Source organism: Panthera pardus, unplaced genomic scaffold (genome assembly GCF_024362965.1).
Source record: "Panthera pardus isolate Hobbes unplaced genomic scaffold, ASM2436296v1 HiC_scaffold_17, whole genome shotgun sequence".
In the NCBI taxonomy this organism is placed as follows: domain Eukaryota; kingdom Metazoa; phylum Chordata; class Mammalia; order Carnivora; family Felidae; genus Panthera; species Panthera pardus.
Genome location: NW_026526732.1, coordinates 119,204,512 through 119,214,857, shown reverse-complemented (window position 1 = coordinate 119,214,857; position 10,346 = coordinate 119,204,512). Strand labels below are relative to the sequence as shown.

The 10,346-nt window shown below is 44.4% G+C and overlaps 1 long non-coding RNA gene across 1 annotated transcript; it reads right to left on the bottom strand.

Moving 5' to 3' along the window:
• Positions 1-6,740: 6,740 nt before the first annotated feature.
• On the bottom strand, positions 6,741-9,978 carry LOC109249558 (uncharacterized). The gene is made up of 2 exons (XR_002072626.2): positions 9,640-9,978; positions 6,741-7,912 (listed from the first exon to the last, which is right to left on the bottom strand). It is a non-coding gene; the product is annotated as an uncharacterized LOC109249558 (long non-coding RNA).
• Between the last annotated feature and the right edge of the window lie 368 nt (positions 9,979-10,346).

The window sequence follows — 10,346 nt, the reverse complement described above, 5'->3', positions numbered from 1 at the left end:
AGACCAGTTTATATTTTCTACTACCTCACACGAAGACATGGCAAGAAGCTAGCCATCTGTAATTAGGAAGAGAGCTTTCGCCAGGAAGTGAACGTGATGCCGCCTTGATCTTGGACTTCCAGCTTCCCCAACTGTGATGAAATAAATATCTGCCATATAACCTACCCAGTCCATGGTGTTTCATTACGGCAGCCTGAGCAGGCTAATATAGCCACTATGGTGCCCACCTCGGATGTTCTGGCCTTATACCACTTGGGGAGTTCGGTAGAAGCAGAAAGACTCCTGTGCTCTATGACCTGACAAGTAACAATCTCTAAGCCCGGACAGGCTGGAGGCTGCCTGCAATTTATCACAGCATTATGCACCAATTCACTCTCTCATTAAAGTCGGTGGATCTCAACCGTGGCTGCACGTTAGAATAAACTGAGCTTTAATAAAATACCCACGCCTGAATCCCACCCCCCGAGACTCTGATTTCATTCGTCTGGTGTACGGCCTGGGCATCAGGATTTTTATTTAAGTCTCCAAAGTGATTCTGAGGTTGAGAGCCACTGCTCCAAGTAAACAAGTTAGGAGCAACAAATGGGTTACGGTCAGCGTGTACTCTCTGCGAGGGAAAGAGTACAGCTGTCTGTTTGTAGGTGTGGGTATAAGAAGGGGTTGGCAGAGCAGGATGGAGAGGCTGTGGGAACAAAGGCCATCACCCCAGAGTCCCAAAAGGAACAAGAAGCGGTCAGGTTAGTTTCCTGCAAGAAGTTCTGCCTGCCACAGATGTCCTGTCTCCTTTGTGATAAAAGGTTAAAGAGCCTTCAGGGGCGCCTGAGTGGCTCAGTGGGTTAAGCGTCCGACTCTTGGTTTAGGCTCAGGTTATGATCTCGTGATTTTGTGGGTTCTAGCCCCAAATCGGGCTCTGTGCTGACATCATGGAGCTGCCTGGATTTCTCGCTCTCTCTCCTCTCTTTCTGCCCCTCCCCTACTCACGCTGTCTCTGTCTCTCTCGAAATAAATACATAAGCTTAAAAAAATCAAAAGGTTAAAGAACCTTCAAAACCAGGTGGAATGTGTCCTTTTAGTCAGTAAGAAGTAAGGCCTTGCTGGGTAATTCCAAACCTTGACAATTAAAGAACCCCCCCCTCCCAAACTGTCGGAGCCAGCCTCCCGCTCAATACAACGCTCCGCATCCACTTTCTTCTGACTTAAGACCAAATTTCTCCTAAAAACACCAACTTGCAGTTACTATTTCAGTAGACAGTGCCTCACAGGGGATAAGACTGTCTGTTCTACTTCTTCTTGGACCTAACTCTCTGAGTCCCTCCCCTACGCTGAATCACCAGAGTTCGGACGGTCCTCGAAGAGAAAGTTTCAATCGGGACACCAAAGGAAAAGCGATAGCAAAAGGAATGATCCTCTCTTCCTTCCTTTGTTTGTTTCCTTTGTATCTCCATTTACCGAGGTTGAACCATGTTGCTCCTATCGTATCATGTTATCCTTCGGTGAGCTCTGGGATGGGGTTACGTGCTCTGAAACTGGGCCACATTTTTTTATCCGTAACTAAGGAACAAGAGAATGCCAGCACCCGTCCAACTTACGCGTGGCGTAAACTGATCCCACTTGGCAAGCTTCGATGCACAATGCCCGGGTTTATTGTGGTAGCAGCATGCCCAGGTAGCAGGCGTGTCTGTGAGCTGGACTGAAGACCCGACAGATGCAAACATCGCTAATTCAGAAGCGATTTGTCTTCTGCTTAGCGGGAGCAGCGAATTGGATATCCAGCATCTGGTCTATAGCAAACGTTTAACATACCGTACCCCATTTCATTCCTACAGCAACCTATGAGAATGAATATTACTATGATTTTATTTTGCAGCTGGGGGAACTGAGGTTCTGAGATGTTAAATAATTTCTTGGCCCAAGGTCTTGGTAATATATGGCTGGGCCATTACAGGGGAGAAGGAATTAGGCTCCAAGTCTAACCTGTGGGATGTTTCTGAACAGGAACAGGTTCCAGCTTGCCCAGCTGCTGTATGTCTCTCCATGATCTTTGTTGTTTTGTTTTTTTTGAAATTTTTTAATGTTTATTCATCTTTGAGAGACAGAAGGAGACAGAGCATGAGTGGGGAAGGGGCAAAGAGAGGGAGACACAGAATCCGAAGCAGGGTCCAGGCTCTGAGCTGTCAGCACGGAGCCCGATACGGGGCTCGAACTTGCGAACTGAGAGATCATGACCTGAGTCGAAGTCGGATGCTCAACCAACTGAGCCACCCAGACACCCCTCAGTGATCTTTGTTTTTAATTGTTTTTTTCCAAGACGGTCATGAGCCTCATCGTTATTGGGCATCATGGGATCCCATGTATGGGATCTGATAGGTCTGATCGATCAGGTCTCAGAATTTACAGTCATTGCCAGGCTTTGGGATAGAACCCTTCTTTTCCTTTAACCTTTTGAAGCCCTTTTCAGGAAGCAGTTAAGCAGACCTAAAATTACACGTGAAATCAGAGGACTTAAAAAAAAATCACCTCTATTTTTTTTTTTCTCTTTGTCTTCTCACAACAAAATATACATGTGAGTACTTTTCCCTTTCCTGAAATGAACAGCCTCCTCTCATCAACCTCTGGTGCCATCTTCACCGGGATGTGTATTAACACACGGCTGGCTGGAGTTCTGCAATAGCTTATCATCATTTCTATTTAAGAACATAATGAAAATGCAGCGATCTTAAAGTCACACTGCTTGGAATAAGGTGGGATCCTTGATCGGCATGGAGGCCTCTGTGACCCGGTTCATCGGATGGTGCTTGGTTGGAATGGGTTTTGCACTGGCCCCTCTGACCGGTCTCCTCTGGATCACTGTTCTTGGTATCTCTGTGACAAGGTCAGTGAGGGTTAGGCTTGTAGTTCGGAAATAATAGTTCTGGATCAGGATCAAATCTTATGCTCTGTGCAACTGATGGAGGTAATTAATGGAGTTTGCCCCAAAGTAGGTGAAGTTGATACCTCCCATTTGAGAGACCCCACTAAGGCCCCAGAGACCTCAAGATACCTTTCTTGTTGACTTGCTTTGGCTCATCTTGCCCCCTCTTACCTGGGCTGAAGTTATTCTGATTACCTGTTTATATAATCCCAGTACCTGTGAATGTGACCTTATTTGGGAACGCAGGTGTAATCAAGTTAAGATGAGGTCATACTGGAGTAGCACGGGTCCTAATCTAATATGACTAGTGTCCGTATAAGAAGAGAAGAGACACAGAGGCACACAGGGAGGATATCAGGTGCTGATAGAGGCAGAGACTGGAGTGATGTGTGTACAAGTCAAGCTGTGTCAAGAATGGCCGGCAATACCAGAGGCTAAGAGAAAGGCATGGAACAGATTTTCCCCTAGAGCCTTCAGAGAGAGGATGGCCCTGCTGATACTTGGGTGTCACACTTCCTGAACTATGAGGGAACACGCTTCTGTTGTGTGGAGCCGTGAGGTTGTGGTCATTTAAGGCAATATTAGGGAACCAATACAGGCAGGCAGGAGAGGCTGGCTTGACGTAGGTGTGGTGAATTTCCATGAAAATAGGAAGCTGTCTCCTCTGGTTGTAGGTCAGGGTCAGAGCCACCAACAGCTCTGTGTGGGTAATTTCCAGGCCTGGGGTTTGTTCCAACCTGGGAGAAGCTGCTGCAAGCTATGCAGGAATCTGCCAAGGCTCTGGGGCATTACCTTTAGGAGGAGCCAGAGATCAACGAGCAGAACTGAACAATTTGCAGTGTTCAGGATCATGTGCTTGGGTGGATGCCTCCAAAAAAGAAAGATGGCCTCTCGTTGTCTATTGCACAACTGTGCCTGGGCCCATTTGCCTGCCAAGAGACAGAACAGGTCAACTCTTCCTCCTGTGAAATCTAGGACTTAACTGACCCAACGTCTATCCCTTGTCTACTTGGTCTTGTGCCACTTTCCTTAGGGTTAACCTACATTCTCCATTTTGGTTTTTCCACCTCAAGCACTGCCTACCTTTGTGTGTATGGCCTGCTGGGAAGATAGTTCAGGGAGCTGGTTTAGCTCCCTTTTATCTACTCATTCCATTAGGTGCCCAGTAAATGTTGGTTAATAGATTCTTATTTTTCATCCAGAAACAGATGTGTTTTGAAGTGAATGCTGTGGTGCGTTATCCAGAATGTCTCTCAGGACGGAGGCATTTATTCTCCCAGTTGGCCAGGTGTGTGGAGCAAGGTGAGTCCTTCCCCAGGGTTGCCTTTACCTGAAGCAAGCAAGTTATTTAATGAGTGGTCAGTCTAGGAGTGCAAAGGCCCACCCCCTCGCCTCAAATCTGAAGGGTCATCCCAGTTCCCGGGCTCCCCATAGGACTGGCTGAGGCCTTCGCTACAGTCACATCGACGTTTGACTCCTCCTTTGCCCAGTCCTGCTCTCCTGGCTTTCATACGGGTCTTGTTCCTGAGAACACCCCCCTGAACACACCTCCTGCCCCCAAATCGCAGAGTCTGTTTTCCAGGAAACCTGAACTAACAGATCTTTCAATTTGATAATAAGGGAGGAAGAAATATATTAACCATACTTATACATATAGATATAAAATCTGAAAAGCATAGACCTGTAGGCGGTAAAATAAAATGGCACCGTGTCTCTGCATTGTCTCCATTCTTGGCCTAATGGCTGGATCTTCAAGGTTCTACTGCTCCCCAGGGGCCCATGAGTTCTGAGCCCAGTGTGGCTGGTCAGTAAACACTCACTGAATACCGTAATGGCTGAGTGTTCATGGAGTTCAGCTTAGGCCTAGGATGGGCTAAATATCTTTGCAAGAGGTTTTTGTTGTTGTAGTGGTTGTTGTTGTTGTTTTGCCTCTTTGTAATCTGGAGGAGAGTCTTTGGAGGGTTATTAATTTCCTAGGGCTGCTGTAATAAAGTATCGCAAACTGAGTGGCCCAAACAGCAGACATTTATCATTTCACAGTTCTGGAGAATGGAGGTCTGAAATCCAGGTGTCAGGGAAGGATCCGTTCCGTGTTTCTCCCCTAGCTTCCGGCTGGTTTGTTGGCAATCTTTGGCATTCTCCAGTTAATGGACACATCACCCTGGTTTCCAGTTTAATATTCACATGGCATTCTCCCCATGTGTGTTTCTACGTCCAAAGTTCCCCTTTTCATACACCAGATATTGGATTAAGGGCCCATTTTATGTCAGTAAGACCCCATCCTAACATAACTAACTATATCTTCAATGGCCCTATTTCCAAATAAGGTCACTTTCTGAGCTATTAATGGTTAGGACTTCAATGTATAAATTTGGGGCGCAGGGGAACACACAATCTAACCCATAACAAGGCTCCTCTCTATAACCATTTCTATGGAGGTTCTAGTTTTTGGTTCTGAAATCCCAGATTTTCTGCCATGCTCCGTGGTAGACATTTAAAAAGTAAGATCCTTTGATTACTTTCTCTGGCACTGATAGTTCAATCGTGTGCCGCAAAGTTTCACCTTTGCTTTCACTGGGCTTCCTCTGCTTCTTTTGAGCACATTCCTAATCACCTACCAGAATGTAATTGTTGAAAAGTCACCCATGTCTATGTCACCAGCCTTTGTCCCTAAGTTTTTGCTGTCTATATGTTTGCGATTTCTCCTACCAGACATGTCCTGCCTCCAAGAATCCTCAATCTGCCCTCTTCCCCAGTATCTCCGTAGAGTGGTCCTCCACCTTGACTGCTTATGGAATCACCTACCTGGGAAGGTTTTGCAAATCCCGTTGCCCAGGCTCCGCCCAGCACCGCCCCTTCCACCGCCCACTTCCCCGGGTCATCCAATGCGCAGCCCAGGTTGAGAACCCCCGCTGTGTGCCTCTCTGCCATGGGTGTTATCTGTGTTATAGATAGTTTCCTACCTGTCCCATGAACTACAATTCTGATTATATCCTTACTTTATTTTTTATTTATTTTTTAATTTTTTTAACGTTTATTTATTTTTGAGACAGAGAGAGACAGAGCATGAACGGGGGAGGGGCAGAGAGAGAGGGAGACACAGAATTGGAAGCAGGCTCCAGGCTCTGAGCCGTCAGCCCAGAGCCCGACGCGGGGCTCGAACTCACGGACCGCGAGATCGTGACCCGAGCTGAAGTCGGACGCTTAACCGACTGAGCCACCCAGGCGCCCCTATATCCCTACTTTAGAAAACTAGGTAGTTTCGCATTTCAAAAATTTTAGTAAAGCCTTTCTGTATTTTTTTCTTTGCTCTTCACAAACAGTTTTATGTCCCAGCTACTCAAGAACAGAAGGCAGAGGAGAGTGGCCTCCGTAAAAGGTTGTTTGTTCCCAGGAGTGATATTGACAAATATGTAACAAGCAGAGGCACTGACCAATCAGATCACTGGCAGCACTAAACTGGGGAGGGGAAAGGAAGATGACTCATCATTCTTATTGTTCTTGGCTTGCTTAGAGTAATGGGGGACTGAGGTCCCCAAGAGATGAAACCAGAGGTCCCCAAGGCTGTTCTGCCCCCTGAGCAGAGGGGGACCACAGGTATGGCCCCCAGAACTCTGAGAACCAAGCAAGATAGAAACTGTCCACCTTGAATTAATTTACTTAAGGTTTTACCCCCTAAAATTATGACTCATACCCTTTTCTGATGCTTTTGTGGTGTTGTTGCCTGGGAAAACATGTCCCAGGCTTACCTTCACTCTATAGCATAACCAAGGCTGGGTTCAGAGGTTTACTTTGTTTCCTTCTCCAGCATGACACATGAATAGAGAGGTTCAGAGTCCAGATCTTTTATTTTTTTAACCTGGACCTTGGGAAGTGAAAGACAGGTTTATCCTCCTTCATTGCTGGTCAATTGCTTTGACCTCTTGACTTTGCATCTAGCCAAGAATTCCTCCATGGGCAGGTTCGGGATTGCCCCACTGAGCAAATGTTGATTTAACCTTTTGGGTCTCCTGACATTATTACGGAGTCCATTCCACTGGGGACTAAGTTGTGAAAAGACGGAGAATCTCATTTTTGTTTCTTGTTTGTTATTCAAAGAGTATTTATAGGAAATTGCAATATTGCTTTTCTATATGAATCAGTCACTGTATGGCCACTTTCAGAAGCTAGAAGTAGAGAAAAGATATTCTTGGTTTTAGAAAGATGGTTCTAATGCCCTATTTCTCTTTTTCAATTTCCTGTTTCATGCTTAAGGAGATTTTTTTTTTTTTGCTGTCCGTTAATTTTGCTACAAAATGTTATTTACATTAAATAACAAAGACCAAAAATTAATTCAGTCGGCATTGCGCCTTTCCTCTCATGACTTCCAATGATTTTTAAAATAAATCACATAGATGGGGTTTATTTTTTTGCTTATTTTCTTTTTCTTTCCAGTTTTTGAAAAAAAAAAAAAACTTCTTGATAAAATAAAAACTCACATTTGGGGCTCCTGGGTGGCTCAGTCGGTTGAGTGTCCAACTTCAGCTCAGGTCATGATCTCGCAGTTCGCGAGTTCGAGCCCCACATCGGGCTCTGTGCTGACAGCTCGGAGCCTGGAGCCTGATTTGGATTCTGTGTCTCCCACTCTCTGCTCCTCCCCACTCATGCTCTCTCTCTCTCTCTCTCTCTCTCTCTCACAGAAATAAAGAAACTTAAAAAATAAAATAAAATAAAAATAAATAAAAACACACATCTAACATAAAATATCCTTAAAACCTTAAAAGTCCAGAACAGGATATGATCACACAATAAATAAAAACCGTTCGGTCCAAAGAAACACATCCTCCTTTTACAAAGTTGATGGGGCTTCCACCGTGATCTGCATAACTTGTCTGTTGCATTTCCAACATTTCTGCTGCCAGAACGTATCTGCTGACTGAAGTTAATTCTGTTAAATGGTCTTTTCCGAAAGTTTTCCTTTTGTAGTTTCCAATTTGGTTTAATTTGGAGAAAGAACATTCACTGCAGATAGAACGACAATGAAAGAGCATATTTTAGTAAAACTCGTATACATGCCACTCTGTTTTATAATAAATGTTTCAGCAAATTTCCAGATATTCATAAGCTTTTGACTATCACTTGTTAATGAGTTTATGCAAAGCAATAATACTTTGGTGAGTGATTCATTATTCACTTGAATTTTTTTGTGCCTTCTGAGTGTTTATCATAATGAATCTTTTATTTTTTTTAACGTTTATTTATTTTTGAGACAGAGAGAGACAGGGCGTGAATAGGGGAGGGGCAGAGAGAGAGGGAGACACGGAATCTGAAACAGGCTCCAGGCTCTGAGCTGTCAGCACAGAGCCCGACGCGGGGCTCGAACCCACAGACCGCGAGATCATGACCCGAGCCGAAGTCGGATGCTTAACCGACTGAGCCACCGAGGCGCCCCCATAATGAATCTTTTAAATAATGATTTTATTAAAGGCAACTTCAACCAAAGAATAGTTTTGCTGATTTTGAGCTGCATATCACAATATTGCCATGATATTGACTTGATGAGGTTTTGCGTCTCGGATTCCTTTTCACATTAGGAAGGTAATATTTGCTCAGGTTTTTTGGGAGGTTCAGATGGCTCCCCAGCCACTCTCTTTGATTAAAGTTTTTTTAAAGTATCTTTTTAAGTATAACACATACATGAAACGGCATAAATCCTAAGTGTACAACTCAGTGATTTATACCGAAGTGAACACCTCAGTGAACAACAATGTTTTTGGAACTGCTTTTTGACAAACACTGAGGCTTTTGTATTTATTTATTTATTTATTTATTTTTATTTATTAAAAAAAAATTTTTTTTTTTAACGTTTATTTATTTTTGAGACAGAGAGAGACAGAGTATGAACGGGGGAAGGGCAGAGAGAGAGAGGGACACAGAATCCGAAACAGGCTCCAGGCTCTGAGCCATCAGCCCAGAACCCGATGCGGGGCTCCAACTCACAGACCGCGAGATCGTGACCTGAGCTGAAGTAGGACGCTTAACCGACCGAGCCACCCAGGCGCCCGAGGCTTTTGTATTTATATTCAAATACATATTGACTTAATTTTTCTCTTATATTAGTCAGGCCTTTTTCTTTTCTATCTGGCCTTCTGGGAGATATGCTTTGCTTTGATTCACTATGTCCCTAATTTTGTCTTCAACTGCTTCTATCCCATCATTTAACCCCTTTATTGAATTTTTTTTTTAAGTTCTGAGAAACATTTTCAATTTCTAACCATTCTTTCTTATTCTCCATTTGATCCCCTTTGCCCCCATAGCAGCCAGTACTTGCTTTAAAGAGACAATAGCCAGTGAAATCGCTCTGAGGATGACAAGGTGTCTCTCGTGATTTCTTTTTGTCTGTTTCGCCAGAGGCCACCCTGTGTTCAAAACAGCCTTTATTTTGCCTCTTGTTCCTTTCCCTTAAATGTCTAGCGATCCTTTGTTGACTGCGTATGTGAGCGATTCAACATAGGTTGACAGAGTGGATTTCTCTCATAGCTGTGCTTCCTTAGAAGGCAATTTCCCGAATCAGAAAGTGGGTGACAGCTCTGTGGGAGGGCAGGTTCACCATGGGCAAGCTCCCAGTTAGCAGGCACGTCTGTGCGTGGAGCCAGGAGGGAGGCCCTGAGTGGCCCAGCCATTCTGTGGTTTGTTGATGATGGGTTACCTACCCTGTTCCCTGCCCTACCCACGTTCATTCTTTTTACCCGCTGGCTGCAAACTTGGAGCCTCTGTAGGTGGGGATCACCATCACATCTTTTCACTTGCGTGTTTTGCCTTGTGCACCCCTCTCCTCTGATACCCTGCTATGGTCCTGCCTGCTTCCTGGCTCCCAGACGTTTCTCCAAATCCCTGAAATTTCTGCTGATGACATCCTATTCGTGTCCAGCATTCTAATGGACATATCCATCCTTTAAATGTCTTTGTCGACATTGTGATAGGAACTTGGGAGGAAGGGTATACAAATACACATGCGCCATCAGCCATTTTGATCTGGATTGTACTCACAGGCCTCAAAATATTTTATTCGGTCAATAAGGCATTTCTGTGTTTCCCTAAGACAGAAAAAAAAGATAGAATTATGTTCGTTTTTCTAGTGGAAAAACTGCCAGCCCAAAATGTTGGAAGAATGATGCATTATCACCTTACCCTTCTATGAGAGTAGCATAATTATAAGATGCTTAGTCCTTGAGTCAGGTGACCTATGGTAGACTCTTGGTCCAGCACTTACTAACTAGGTGACACTTACTAACAAGGTGACAACGTGCAATTACTTACGCTCTCTGCGCCTCAGTTTTCTTGTCTGTAAAGTAGAGATAATGATACCTTCTTTTCAGGATGTTAGGAAGATCTGAGTACTTAGCCTAGTACCACAGGGGGTACTAATCTATAAACAGTAACCAGAAGAACAACA